The following is a 16,991-nucleotide window of genomic DNA, read 5'->3' as shown; positions in this document are numbered from 1 at the left end:
ACAATTTTTAAATTTACCAAGAGTAGATAATTATCTACCATCTGTTTTTAAAGATTGTGACGAACGATGCTGGTATAAGAATTTAATAAAGTATACAGCATTGTCCTCAATGGCTCAACTAGATGGGTGGAACCCGTGGACTTAACTGAGTTGGGGCCCCTCTCCCGGGAAATTCTCTTAAATAAGGACATAGTATTACCCATGGTAAGGCCCCAGCATAAGTTAATATGAACCATTTGATAATATCCTTTTAGTTACTTACTCTGGTACGTAAACTCTTAATTTTGTAATTTTTTTTCAGGAGATGCAGGCCCTCTTAGAGTGGGAGCCCGTGGACTTGGTTCAACTAGTCGCCGTGGTAGTTGATCCACTGATTGTCTTCTCATATACAACGCTAAAAAGTCACCAAATGCGATTTTGTCATGTTTTGGATCATTATATTCGATCTAAGATATCATGGTACGTACGAGCAGTCCACATTAATCTAGTTCCATAGCACTATTAGTTCTTTACATGTTACGCATAATTAATGGTGATCGTGGGTTATAATCTCAATCGGCATGTGAATTCCTATGATATTGAGTAAGTCATAATTTCAGATGACCAAGCTGTAAACGGGAACGAATAATCCGGCAAAGATCAATATCAAGAAGCTTGGTCAAGGACCAGCTGGTAGACATGCACTTAAGTTGTTATCCTTTTTTCTTTCTTTCTTAATGTGTGCAAACAAATACCTTAATTAGATCTTTGCTTACTTACAACAATGAAAATCTCGATATTAAATCATACCAGTATTCATAAATAATCAGATTATTTTATGTAATACTAGAATGTCAAAGACAAAACCTGATCAACAAAAAAATAAAATGTATTGTGTGGATTACTAATGCCTGAAACGTTATGGTACGAAAAAAGAAAAGAAAAATGATTTATGCTTGGTAGTTTTGTACTTTGTTGTTTCAAGACTCCAGTAACGTCAATACTTAAGGTTAATGCATCTTTAAGATCTATTATATTCGGCTTAGTGTGACATTACAATGTTTGTTTTCAAATCAGATAAAATACTAATGCGAAAATAAAAATGTAAAATGCAAGCTTAGCATCTCGACTTGTTGTTCGTCACGTCTCGCCCAACCAATACAGATCAAAGTATATATATATAGATAAATATTTTTTCAGCAATTACAAAAAAATGTTGATTTTTGTTTTATGAACCTGTTTCAATTTGAATGTCGTACGGTGAAGCCGTTCAGATAACTTTACAGTAGAATTTGACATGTTAGATGGTGTTCATCCCTTTCCAGATTTCGGTACCCTCAGTGGCGCTTTTAGGTGATGGAAAACGTAGGGGTGATAGAATTGTCAAGGGAGAGGTTACACCCAATTTTTTGCCTTTTATAAATAATATAAGTTATCAGCGATATAAGCCGGACCATAAGTCATGAACTGTTGGCACAGCAACTGTTGTAGTCCGGTTATTAGTTATCAGTACAGTACAGAAAAATGGTTCGGGAATATTTTTTCGACAATGAATAAAAAATCCCCCACCCCCCCTCTCCCTAACAAAAGAAAATCACAAAACTAGCATCATTATGTTTGAAAGTATTACGTCAATAGTCCAAGAGTAAGCTCTTTCAGTTATAAGTCAAGCAGTTTGAAACGAAGAAAATGCATCATATACATTTCGATTTTTAGTGTCAAGCTCCAAGACGCTGATAGGCGACACAAAAAAAGTCCATCAAGTGAAATGGCGACACCATACGATTATGTGATTTTATCATTTTATAATAAAATCCATAGCACTTAAACTTAGAAATATTTGAAAGATATTATCCGTCATATGATGTTTCTCTAGACAATAAGAACTGTCAGACAGCGGGAAGGTTAGATTCATATCTCCACCAATAAAAGAAAAATAAGAACTCTTCTGTCAAAGAAACAAAAATTGCTATAGACGTATTAGATGAAGTTTTGAGATACCGTCTAAAGTTTTTTTAAAATTAAAGTTTTATTTGATATCTATGTCGAAATGGTTTTAAATTTTAATGTATACACAGCGGAGTACTAACAGTTACTAACTAGTTATCAGACAAAATGAAGGAACTCTTCAGTCAAGAAGACAATAAAGGATTAGCTATGTCAGATGTCGATGTAAGATATTGTCTAAAATCTGCAGAAGGTACAAATTAACTTTTTAGCGGTTTTGTATTCTGACTTGAATAGGTTTAAGCCAAGAAAACCATTTGTTTCTGTTTTATAACATACGCTTGTGGCGGTGGCGATTCCAGGAGTGCATTCCAATCCGGTTCCTTAGTCAACAAAGAAAAGCATAGCTGTAAAGAATGACAGACCATGATATAATATATGTATATTCAGGAATGCATTCCTATATTCAGGGATGTTTTCCTCACCAAATGGCAAAATATTCGTATCAAAAACTCAAAATAATCGAAAAACTATGTCCAGGCCCGTAGCTAGTTGTTCGGAGTCGGAATTAATATATCCGGAGGGGCAATGGTGTATGGGACCTCCCTTAGATCCCCCCTCCCTTGTAGCTATGAGCCTAAGATGGCTCTATTCGGTTCAGCTTTTATGGTGCCAAAGTAACAACATGACGTTCTATATTTTCCTTCGTGAGTCAATGGGCAATGGAGTGTAGTTACAGTAATGGAATTAGTCGGTTGTCCGAATTTTTTCTCAAGGAGGAATCAATTTTTCCGGATGGCATTACCCCTCTTTCCCCCATAGCAACGGGCTTAACCCTGCCGTTTACACCATTCCTGTGCTAGCACGGACATGTGGATCTGCAACTCAGATGAGCTGATGTTGCTGACGTCGTCAAGATGTTCTCCCTAGAGCAAAGACCACTGAAAATGAAACACGTCCCGGACCGAGTGCACTTGATTTTGTAACCAGTCTATTTCCAGATTGATTAAGAACGAACTCTTCATTCGAGGAGACAAAAACCGATTTAAACATGTCAGATTACGACCGAACTCAACGAAACACCTGCAAGGAAATCAAATGTCGAATATAATATCGGATCAGCGACTGACATCTTGATGAGGTTACAAAGTAGCTTTCACCACCATTCTAGTCGTTTCCTAAATTTTACTGAACTAGAGGCAATGTGCAATGGCAGCACTTAAGTCTACCGAAATGGCCTTTGAGATTTTAATATTAACCTTACAATTTTAACAGTTTTATGTGGACGACCGACTACTTCGTTAAAATACCTAGGCAATTGAACATGAATATTACTGGAAAGGTGCATCCATACTATTTTCACTATTTCTGAGGATAAGTAGAAATATTACTTCCTAACCCCTGCTCCCCCTAGTCAGTGGTGGACATTGGAGATGTCATTAGAGACCTTTGCTACATGGAGGGGGTCGCGGTGGCTCTTTGAGTTAAACGCTTGCTCGCTAACCTGGAGGTCCAGGGTTCAATTCCGGCATAGGTAGAAATAATATCTTCGGATATTTCAACCCGGTTTTTGTCCTGTCAGTGATGCTGACAGTGGGCTGACATGGAAAAAGCGTCTTGTCGTTCGGATGAGACAATAAACCAAGGCCCTGTGTGCTACAGACTGTGAACGTTAAAGATAACTCGACAGTTGGAAATCGAAACATAACATTGCTGCAAGTAAAAACCATTTATGTATGAACATGATACAGAGAAACACTAATCCAGAGTACATTAATTGTAACTGATACACATTATAAAAAACATTACATGTATCGTAATAATAAAAAGAAACTATCATAATACTACGTCCCATTCAAGAGAGACATTTAAGTTTTTATCAAAGTATCGAGTTCGGTTTGTTTGACAGATTTGAAACGTGAAGTTTTAAACGAAGTCATCCGTTAAATATTTTACATGATACACATGTTACATCCAAACAAATGTTTTGTATTACACCGCCCGTTTTTCTATTTGCATTGGGTATGGAATTTCCGAGAGATCTGTGGTTCTATTTAACGCCTCAATCACAAATTTTTAGTGAATCTCATACATTATGTCAAGACATTAGTACTACTGATCTCATACACTATGTCAGGACAACAGTACTACTGAATCTCATACACTATGTCAGGACAACAGTACCACTGAATCTCATACTCTATGTCAGGACAACAGTACCACTGAATCTCATACTATATGTCAGGACAACAGTACCACTGAATCTCATACTATATGTCAGGACAACAGTACCACTGAATCACTGTGTTGTTTTTTGTTTTGTATAACACCATTCTTCTTTGATTTGTAAGCATATTGTGAAATTTGGATGGAAATGGGTGCATCGTGGTTCGGTTTGATTATGACCTTTTTTCCACGATTTGCGACTACGTTTCATTTAATGATTTGACGCAATAAGAAAAAAATTTACATCGAAAATGCTATAAAATTAATTTGATTTTTCTATTGTGTTTTGTATAAGCCTTAAAATATAAGACATAAAACTCTGTGTAATATTAATTTAGTTTATTCCAGCTCACGATTATCTTCTGAAATATTTTAATTTTCAAATTTATTTATCTTCACGCTCGTTTACACATTGAAGAAGACAAAACATCAAAAGTTTGAAAGAAATAACAAAATGTACCCCGAGTGTGAAAAGAGCAATTAAAATTTTACTTATCTCAAAATGTATCAATTTCAAAGAATAATTTTTGTTGGAAGATCAAATAAAAATTGCTAAATATACCTCAAGCTTACATGTTTCAATGCGCAAACATGCAAATAAACCCCACTGTTTCTTAGGTGGTCTTGTGTAATGAAAACAAACATGCACCAACTACTGTTTTGATGGTGGTTGAACTTTACTTCGAAGTATTGTGGTAGAGATAGCATCTTAGAGCGTTAATAACTGGCGAATTCTCAATTTAGATCTGAATAAAAAATTGTGTAACGAGCAATATGAGAGCGTGCTGGTCAGGGATTTTCGTCAAATGACGCCATTTTAAATTAAGTTCAGTAACCATATAACCATCAGAAATGCATCTGTAATAGCTGCTTCAAATTTGAGTAAAATCTCAGCTAAGTATTAAAGACGGGGCCAGTGTACGCCGATGAATGCTTCAAAAGTTGGTAAAAAAAGGAAACAAAACGGCAGTAGCCTTATTCCCACTGTCCCATCTTTAACGTGCACAGCGTGTTGCGCATTCGAATTTTACTGTCCCAACCGAACCATTAGAAGGATTGTTCGTGTAAGCTCGTTTAAGGTTTAAAAATTCAGTGGTCATCGGTGTAGCACAGTTTTTACTGCACCACCCGAACCACTAGATGGTTTGCCGTGACAGCTCTTCTGACCATCATCACTGACAGTTTCGGTAAAAGTTTCAAACATTTTCATCGGCCTACCATGCGTGGAATAATAATCCAAACCACCAACAGACCAGTTTTGCATCAATATGGCTACTTGACTGATAAATGAATGATTAACACAAAGCTATGATAATGCATATATTTCAATGACTATTTATAAAGATTACTGGTACATGGTTATAACAAGTAACATATGTTATATCACTAGGATTGAATATCTTCCAACATGAGTATCGCTTTCCAGATACATGTATTACCAATTTAAAATGATTCTATATTGCAGAAATATTACAGGTATAACAACGTACAACGTAACCTACCAGCCTCTGATAGCTATCGGCTTCACGACAACTTCAAAATAGCTATCAGAAGCTGGAATAGAGGCAGATGTTTCGGTCAACTCTCTACCCTGGCGTTCTCTCGTCCAAAGAATAAATGAAGTATTTTTTCCATCCTGGGAGAAACAACGCCTCCCTTCTCCGAAACCTATTATCCCTTCATTAAAAACTACCACACCGTTTAAATGCAAATCATCACCCAATCGTATCCAATTACTCAACGGAACGAACGTAATGCCTCTTTGATCAAAAAAGCTTGTAAACATGAACATATGTCCAATAGATTTGTTATGTTAGGTGTTTGTTAAATATCGCACCAAGTTAAAAGTTTGTAAATTAAAAAAAATAAAATGTTATGCTAATCTGTAATCAAGTGTTTAGTCTAATTTGTTATATTGAAAAGATAATGTTGACGGATGTTTCACAGGCTAGATTGTATAACATCTTTAAAATATGATCAATTTTTGTTAAAATGCTTATTCGAAGAAAGATATCAAACCTTTAAAAGGGGCATTCTAGTTTTTGTTTAAAGTCGAATTTTTTTACTCAAATTTGTGAAAACTTACACCTTTTCCAGAGAAATGTGTTTCTTAACGTATCTGAAAGTTTTAGCGCAAAATATCGAGCCGTTAAGTTTTTAACGTCAAAACTATTCAAAAGTTAAAGTTAACCATTATTGGCTCAATGAATGTAAAAAATTGCTTCTATTATTTTCTGTGGATTTTTGTTTAAAGGAATACTACCTCTCAGAATGGATCTAAAATCCAAGTCTCAACGTGGTCTATAAGAGTATATATTCACCAGTTGGACTTACCAGGTGCCATGACTAAAGAATAGAATCTCTATATAAGTCGATACATTTAACTAAATTATTATTGAAATAAACGCTTCTAAGCGTTTTTCAAAATTACATAGTTTAATGAATTATTTTTTAGTTTTATGGATTTGTTGGATTATAGCTAAGCTAATCAGTAAAAGTGTTCACAGAACACCGCCGAAATTTTATCCTTCAATTTTATGTGTCCAGAATTATCCGCGTTTGAATGTTAAAGTGATATTCTTAGTTTGAGGTATTTTTGAACGAAAAATGCGACTTTTGTACATTTCAAGTACTTCTTTAGAATATTTACATATATTCAAGATTAAAATCAACCCTGAATATGGCTGCGTACAAACGGCGAAATTGTCCCTTTAACCAACTGTATGATCTTTATTTTTTATAAACTAATAGAGACAACGTTCTTCCCAACTTTCTTTTAAGTTATTTTTTGTTTTAAGTGAATTTCCTGTAGTTTGAGACAAAATATGATTTTTCTTAATAATTTCCTTTCAAAACATAACATATGACCCCTATGACCTCTCACAATCTACCAAAAATAATTCAGTCAAATTAACATGGTGTTAAAACGGAAGTAGTGATTTGTCACTTCCGTCCAATTTTTTGTTTAGAAGTTTTGAATTTATTAAACAGTTTTTCCTGTACATGACAGATTTGAAGATATCGAATTAATTTAATAGAAATAGCGAAATAACACTCCGTACAAACCAAACAATTCCAGTAACCAAATATCTCGAAGTAACATCAGGTGTTTCGAAACAAGTAAGCATGGATTGCTTGGCGCGACACTAAAATGGTCAAAATCATGAGATAAAACCAGATCAATTCATGACTGACCTAACAGATCATCCAAATTACCAGAAGCAGATTTATTGCATTTATCAAGGAGTTCTCCATAACGACCATACAATTTCCTACATTACTTTAGACCTCGAGCTTCAAAAGTCACCGTAGCCAAAATAGTATTCTAACCCTTTAATGTAACCAATCAGGTAAAAAATAAAAGATATTAGTAAATACCCAGCACCGAACTTTCTTAAACTTAATAAAGTCGTTGGCCACAAAAATCTACTCTTATAGAGGCAGGACTATTGCATAGCAGTTTTTATTAGTCAAAATGCCCGTCTTTTGCCATCCAATATTTCCTATGATTAACCAAAATTAAAATCTATCACGACAATCTTCGAAACAATTTTTGCCACACCGAGAATTCTAAGGCAACTCTTACTGATCTCTTTAGGGACTAACGCCATTGGCAAGATCAACAGGAAAGTTTAAATTGCTACCAAATGTGTATGGAATGTGAATCAAAATGGAATTTAATTAGCCAAAGCTTAACTGGAATTTTGTGTGATAAATTGTATATTAGATTTTTCAATCCAAATTGAACCCTGGAGGCAAAGGTATTAATCTCACTCTGGTCTAATGTTAGGGCCATATTTTGAATCTTGGGGTAGATGTAGATCTGAAATCAGCATTTTAGGTGTTACTTCATGGATCGAGTTTAAGGTCCCAAATCTTGACAAGCTGTCATGACAATAACACTATTGGATCTTGATCCGAATACCCATGTTAACCTTGACGTATCTGAACTGAACTGCAGCTGGTCTTCTCTGACCACAACATGTCAAATGAAACAGAAATTGACCTGGTGTTACATGAAAGTTTTTAGTTTTAACCCAGAGAGTATAATCAACAATGTAAGTTTTATTCAATGAAAGTGTAACAGAAATTGACCTGGTGTTACATGAAAGGTTTTAGACCTGCTGTATTTTCCTGTCAAACTAAATTATTTCCTTGTACAGCACGTGCTTTCTCTTTAATTAAGCCACCTACTATATCCGTCTTAATTAGAATGACTAATTAATATCTACGTTTGAGAGATCAAACAAATTTTGGACTGTATCGTAGGCAAGTATTAAAGTCTCCCCTTACAGGACATCGCTTCTCGTTGCACCTTGAATTTACCCAGTCAAGGGCAGAAGAGTAGAACGTAAATATTAGTTTTACTGTAGGGGGATGGGGCATGCCCAGTGACGTTTCTATGGGGGTGAAGGAGGAGCCTTGAAAAGATATTGGCTTTGCACCTACCTTCTTCCCAATTTGTTATCATTTTACATAGTGAAAGAATGATCTGTGACCCCCCTTGAAAATTTTTGTGGCCCCTACTCGGCCCCCTCATCATGCCACTGGGCATGCCTCAAGAAAATAGATTGGCCCGGCTTTGGAACCCAGTTCTTTAAATGTCTGGTGCCGTTTGTCCGCCTTGACAATTCTTTCTCTCTACCTAATGATTCACAGCCACGCCATGTAAATCTTTAATTCATGCACTGATCATTGTGTTTTTCCACTAAGCCAATGCATGAAGGGCGAATTAGTAAATTTCTTTGACAAATTGATGACTATGTATAGTCACTCTCAAAAGGACAAATTAAGTTGATGTTTCCCACGATTAAAAAAAAATTAAAATAAATATAAGAAAGAAAAAACAGGTTTTCTAGAAAATGAAACAACAATTAAAAACGTCCTGATCTGAACCCAGATCGCATTACCTATTATTCCACTAGACTTCATTTCAATGGAGATATTAAGCAATTGGTGTAACAATACAGATAACCTTAAAGAGATGATTCTCGAAATATGTCTTGTCCTTTCAGAAATGGACAATAATTTTGACAACATTTATGACAAACGAAAGCAAAGCTAATGTGACCTAATTTACATTGACAACTATTTTATTCACGATTGTATCTAAGATAAATAAAGATTCAAAATTATACTAAAATTTTTATTCTGATGCTCATTATTAAGGAAGTTTTGAAAAGCAGAAATTATGTATGAAAGACGTTCTGTTTACAGTCTGTCTATCAAAGGCTATGATTGGCTGTATTCGCTGTCGTAGAATCCAGTCAAATCGATGCATGCCGTGATACAAGAAAGGCGGGTATTGCAATCAAGGTGTGAGACGAAGTTCAAAATAACTTATCTTTGTGAAGAGAACAATAAAAGTGTAACTCTCTTGGGACTTCAGGTGGTATTATCTATCGTTTTTACAGACACATGACATCAGCGACCTGTTAATGTAACACGACTCACTCGGAACATCGCTACGTTCTCCTACCTGAACGCATGGTAGTTTTCATTTCATGAATGTACCAACAAAACAAATGTGTTTATGGACGGCGGTTGGAAACTTTCAAAACGAAACACTAAGTGTTGTCGATATGTTGTTTAAGGTTTCGGGTTTCGTTTGGCGATTAGGATTGTTAGTAATTGGGCTTTTTATTCTCAGACCAACATCAACACTTCGAGCTCCAACGCCCCTCTTGATATTTCTTTTCACAGCATTTGCCAAACACGCCATTGGCATTCTCTTTAATATTAAGTGAATCTGCAACAGTTGCACTTTACAGAGAACGATTTAAAAGGGAGTATTAAAAATCTAAAGATCAGGTATCAAGTTTTTCCACCTGTTGAATCTGCACGAACTGACTCCTGTATGCGCATATTTATATTCACCCAATCTTCACAAGTGAGTTATCAGTTATATTCCCATCTGGCCTATCATATGGTGTTATGATATCAAAATATAAATTTATAATAATGTTATAATGTTGATAATATTTCACCCGTAATTACGAGGGTAATTGCACTCAAGGATAACATTAAGTGGCCCTCACACCATAGCGATTACTAGTTGCATGTGGTGGCGAATACGAATACCGATCAGATGTTTCGAGCGCAACTTTTATGCAACTAGTTGTGAATCATTATTCGCAAAAATACGCAAATGGTAATAGCTATGTCGTGAGGGCACATTTATATCATCCGAATGCCAGTCAGAAGTGTCGAACACAACTTTCATGTAACTCAGTTGTGAATTACGTTGGGAACTCATGGCCACTTTCATTATTCGCAACCATACGCAAATAGTAATTACTATGGTGTGAGGGCACCTTAAGTTGATCTGCATTAGTTTCAGAATCGGTGATAAAATGTAGACAAAAACAGAAAGAAACAACTATATTTTACAAGAATAAAATAATATCATAGACGGTAATAGCAAATATATAACAAAAGTTGAGCTGCTTCTTTAAAGTTTAAGAATCGGTAATAAAATGTTATCCGAAAAACGATCATATTTTACAAAGATGACAGCTTGGGTTCACAAGGATCTTTTCCACCAATTGGTCCTTGGCCAAACCTCTCGGCATTGACCTTACTGGGGTTATCAGTACCTATTTACAGCTGTGTCGACTGGATTAATGAGGAAAGATGATTTATTCAAGATCAACTGACTGATCTAACTTAGTGGACTGGATTAACGAGGAAAGATGACTTATTCAAGATCAACTGACTGATCTAACTTAGTGGATTGGATTAATGAGGAAAGATGACTTATTCAAGATCAAATGACTGATCTAACTTAGTGGACTGGGTTAATGAGGAAAGATGACTTATTCAAGATCAAATGACTGATCTAACTTAGTGGATTGGATTAATGAGGAAAGATGACTTATTCAAGATCAACTGACTGATCTAACTTAGTGGATTGGATTAATGAGGAAAGATGACTTATTCAAGATCAAATGACTGATCTAACTTAGTGGACTGGGTTAATGAGGAAAGATGTCTTATTCAAGATCAACTGACTGATCTAACTTAGTGGACTGGATTAACGAGGAAAGATGACTTATTCAAGATCAAATGACTGATCTAACTTTGTGAACTGGGTTAATGACGAAAGATGTCTTATTCAAGATCAACTGACTGATCTAACTTAGTGGATTGGATTAACGAGGAAAGATGACTTATTCAAGATCAACTGACTGGTCTAACTTAATGGACTGGATTAACGAAGAAAGATGACTTATTCAAGATCAACTGACTGGTCTAACTTAGTGGACTGGATTAATGAGGAAAGGTGACTTATTCAAGATCACCTGACTGATCTAACTTAGTGGACTGGATTAATGAGGAAAGATGACTTATTCAAGATCAACTGACTTGTCTAAATTAATACACTGGAATCAACTTCTTTATAAGTTGAAATGAGTTTTATTTTGCAAGCAGAGAACAGTGATTAATGTTATTTCTTAAAAATGAATTTAACGTGTCAAAATTAAAACAGTTAAACTTTAGAAATGTGTTATGTGTTCATTTAAATTATACAGATCATGTACAAATGCATTGTAAACGAATTTCAACTTTTTAAATTAGCATTACGCAATGTTTTCAATAAAACAAAAATGATTTAAAATGAATTGATGCGTAACGCCAAGCAGTGCGCATAGAGGGAAATAATTCACGCCAGCGATGTTTTCTATATTCAATTGCACAGCCTGTAGCACGCGAGACTCTGTACATTGCCCCATTTGAACGACTTGACACATTTCCTTGATAACTCCTCCGACCTGCAGCAATGACACGGGGGAAATCGGTTTTAAAAAATCCGTTGCTAATTCAACCTTTGCTGAAATCGAAACCGTTATACTTCTAGTGAACAACTCTCTGACTTCTGGTTTTTTAAATTTAATTTCGGCAATCATTTTCATATGAATTGAAATAATGATAACAAAATACTGCTGAGAGGCTTGTATTGCCCTTGGGTTGATGAAAATGTTAACCACTGGAAATGTTATTATTTGTAAACATGATATTACAGCGGGGAATTTTAAGTCAAAAAAGTAGGACTTTTTGACGTGAATTTTCTGTGAGGGAAGTGTGTCTATTTCAAATGTTAAATTACTGATCCTTATATTACTATTGACCCACATTGCATACAGAATATTTATGAATGAGAGAAAAAATTCAATTCAAAGCTCAATGTAGTCGAAAAGTAGCGTGTGAATCGCTTAGCAAATTCTTACTGTTTCATATTAAAGGTTTAGAGGAAAACCAGATTCTATTTGAGCCAATGGGTCAAATGTAACGCGATAGAAAGGCAGAACGTTGTCTTTTAAAGGCCAATTATTTGCATAAGAAAATAAACATTTTGACGGAATTGTAGATGTTTATTTGCATGAAATTATGGAAAACATATTATTTGTTGGTGTCGTTAACCGATTCTGTTATTTAAAGATGGGTTTCCGCCCTTTCAGAAAAAGATTTCATAGCATGGTATGTTAAAGGGACAGGTAGAGGGAGACTATTTTTTGACCAATCATACTTAAGTCTCAGAAACAGGAATTTTTTAGCTGGGCAATCAGTAATAATGGTCACAGCTCACCGTCGAAATTTGAGCCTTCAAATGCATTTGTGTCCAAAATTATCTGCGTTTGAATGTTAAAATGACGACAAGTCAATTTAAGATACTCTGTGATATATAGAAAAGACATATATAGAAATAGTGAGTAAAATTCCTAGTTTGAAGTATTTTTAAAGGAATTATGTGATTTTCATACATTTCTAGTACTTCTGAAAACTATTTACATATATTCAAAATTAAAATCAACCCCCAAAAATGTTAGCATGGATGACGCAAGCTATGCAGAAGATGAATTCTATTTCCGGTATAAATGCCGTGCATGATGGTGTTAGGATTCCAGTATAAAATTTGAGTGTCGGGTTCTAAAGTTGCCAGTAATGTTCGGCATTAGTGCCAAACTTGTCACAGTATAAAATATGACAAACATAAGTTGTTTCCTGTTTGTCTATTGTGTTTAACATATAAATATGTAGACCGCCTGCTGACTTGTTAATGTATATAATTTTAACAGAATATGGCTTAAAGTTGATGAGCCAGAAAGGCATATATAAAATATATGTTCCTTAAAGCAACATACTTTAGTCTCAGAAACTGGAATTATTTATCTGAGTTCATTAGTAATAGTGTTCATAGCTCAACATCGAAATTTGAGCCTTCAAATCCATTTGCATACAGAATTATCTGCGTTTGAATGTTAAAAGGACGACTCGTCAATTTAAGATATCTGTGATATATAGGAAAGATATAGATAGAAATAGTGAGTAAAATTTCTAGTTTTAAGTATTTTTGAAGGAATTATACGATTTTGGTACATGTCTCGTTGAAGACTATTTACATATTGACTCAAGTCAACCCCTCAAAATGGCGAAGCTGTCCCTTTAAGTGCACTAGAGAAAACTGAGTTCCATTGCACTGCGGTTTTCTCGAACCCAAGTTATCTTGATTCAGGAACATCTAATTCTATAAAGCGATAAGGTATATCATCTGGGATTCTGTATACAAGCTATAGCTACAATAATAAAATATCTTCATAGTTAAAATAGTGTTCAATACAACACTTGTAGAGAGATATAGAAACAATAGTTAAAATAGGGTTCAATACAACACTTTCTTTCTTGTAAGAGAGATATTGAAATACCACTGTTAAAATAGTGCTCAATACATCAATTGTAGAGCGATATAGAAATACCACTGTTAAAATAGTGCCCAATACATCAATTTTAGAACGATATAGAAATACCATTGTTAAAATAGTGCTCAATACATCAATTGTAGAGCGATATAGAAATACCACTGTTAAAATAGTGCTCAATACATCAATTGTAGAGAGATATTGAAATACCACTGTTAAAATAGTGCTCAATACATCAATTGTAGAGCGATATAGAAATACCACTTTTAAAATAGTGCTCAATACATTAATTGTAGAGTGATATAGAAATGCCACTGTTAAAATAATGCTCAATACATCAATTGTAGAGCGATATAGAAATACCACTGTTAAAATAGTGCTTAATACATCAATTGTAGAGCGATATAGAAATATCACTGTTAAAATAGTGCTCAATACATCAATTGTAGAGATACATAGAAATATTTCTACAAGATATACCTTTATAGATATAATAAGTAGCATTAATAGTATTTTACAAGGTTTTGTTCAATATGCAATTTGTTTTCTCGAGATTGGCTTATCAAGACGGACCAATGAGAACGGTGATATGTCTGATTGCTTCCGTGACGCATGTGTATGCATATACGAAGGCACAACTAAAATGCCAACCCGTATAACAACACACACACGCCACACTCAACTAATTTAGAAACCGAAGCCTGGTGTTCAATTACCAAAGAAGTGTAAAAAGGAACGTGACGACTAGCATCCTAAATCTGATAAAAGAGAATATCTGTCAAACTTATCAGTACATATATTATCATACCGATATTTTTTACGTCAATTTAATGAAAGTTTTAGAGATAGGTCTCATTGCAGATTATTTATTTTCCCATCATTCGAGTAATGTCAGCATATTTTATTCATGGTTATGCAATTAGTTCACAAGCGCAAGGCTCCGATCGCGGTCTCTGTTTTTTCCTTTAAAGTGAATTTGAGCCATCAACACATGCTTGTTACCCACTGTGTTGGCCTTTGAATGCAATTAGTAGTAAGTACGTTGTAACGTTGGCTTTGAAATTCATTATATGAAAATTTAAGGAATTCAAAAAAAATTGAAAATGTTTAAGATTTTTAAATGCTTCACATTTTTGTAACAATATTCCAGCAGTCTTATTCAAAATTAGACCAAACTTTCGTTTCGTTATTTACTAGCTTTTATTTTTAATATACCCACTTCAGTATAGGTCTTAAGACAGTCTTCTTGAACATTCGTCGGTTTGATGACACCGCCATCCAATCATATTCATATTCCATGATCCAGCGCTGGTATTTTGTGACGCGAACAAAAGGTGCATTCATTCAGTATCTAATGCTTCTCAGAATACACCTCTTAAGACCCCAACTGAAGTGGCTATATTAAAAAGCAAAAGCTAACAAAAAAACGGAACGAGAGTGTGGTCTAATATTAGACTGCCAACACATGGCAAAACTTTTTTTCTGGTAAAAGATTGTCGTCTGGCAGTCATAAATAGCCGTGAATGGAATGTTATTGTTTTATATATTAACCATATGAACACAAGATGACCACATTGTGTCAAAAATTGTCGTGGCTACAGCACTGTTGTATTGGATACAATTTGATTCATTTATATTTGATATATTTAGGTGCTATATGAAAACGTTACAGTATAAATGGTTGGAGAAATTTAGAATTGATTTCAAAAAGACAATTCCATTTAATAGATTGAGGCCAATAACATTACCACACAAACATAGCAGGCCCTTGACACCAACTGTCAGTAGCAGGAGTGGCATCGGGGTGTTGTCAGAAGCATTCTTTGGATACCAACTTGATCTGAACCAAATGTCATAATGATACTAAAGACTGGGTGTCCAACCAGAAACAGCAAATACCATCGAACCAGAAAACCAATGACAAAAGAAAGCAACCCCCTTTCCCCGACAAAAATCGGACAACCGACTAATTTCATTGCTGCAACTAAACACCATACACCATTGCCCCTTCAGATATATTGTTACTTGCCCCGCCGAACAATCAAGTCGGGCTACAGGCCTGTAATTGCTCCAAAAGAGTACAAGCCAAAAGGTGAACTAAACTTTTTAACATTTTAATGAAGACCCGAGATCAAATATCAGGGAAGTGTAACAGGTTAATTGGTTGTGTAACATTCTTCTTATCACGAGTGGCAAACAGAGGTCTACTGGCTACTTAACAGATACACACCACTCGCCTTCTGATATGAGCAATTAAAATTTAGGATCTGTTCTTCTCAAATCTTGGTCTAAGTTCTTTGTTAAGCCATGATAGTTCTTCAAATGAATTCAATATACGTTGTAACTTCAGTAACAGTAACAGAATCTAAGGTCTACTGGCTACTTAACAGGTACACACCACTCGCCTTCTGATATGACTAATTAGAACTATAGATCTGTTTATGTAAAGTCTTAAGGTCCTTATGAAGCCACGAATACGAAGGATAGTTGAATTCGTGGGAGCTACATAACCAACATAACAGATACACATCACTAGCCTTCTGATATGGTCCATTAAAATAGACGATCTGCTCATGTCAAGGTTAGATTTTCACAAACATGAGTAAAATAAACTAAGGTCTCTTGGCTTTTGATATGGTCAATTAAAATCGACTGATTTAAAGCAAAGTTAGATTTTCAAACATATCACTTAAGAAAAAAAAACTTGAGGAATTTGGGCCACTTCACAGCTTTTGATATACCCAATTGAAATTAAATCATTTTAAGCCAAGCATTTGAAATACAGCTCTTCAGAAATACCAGATGTGTAACAAAATCTAAGGTCTCTGGGCTACTTCACAGATATATATGCAACTGGTCTTGTGGAATGAAAATTTAAAAGATGTAATATAGTTATAGGTCGTTAAAAACATCACAACTAAAGAAACAAAAACTAAGATCGCGGACGAACTCAACACACTAACTGACTTTCAGGTGACCAATTAAAATTAAAGATCCTTTAAACGCTAAGTAGACGAAGGATAGGTTTATGAAATACCATAATATATGTAACAGATGTACCCCACTGACCTTCTGTTATGGCCAATTAAATTTGAAGAACCCTGAAAGAATGGGTTTCTAGAAAAACAATTTACGTAACAG

The sequence above is a fragment of the Lottia gigantea genome (genome assembly GCF_000327385.1).
Source record: "Lottia gigantea unplaced genomic scaffold LOTGIsca_188, whole genome shotgun sequence".
NCBI classification, from domain to species: Eukaryota; Metazoa; Mollusca; class Gastropoda; family Lottiidae; genus Lottia; species Lottia gigantea.
Note: the sequence above shows the minus strand (reverse complement) of the source record.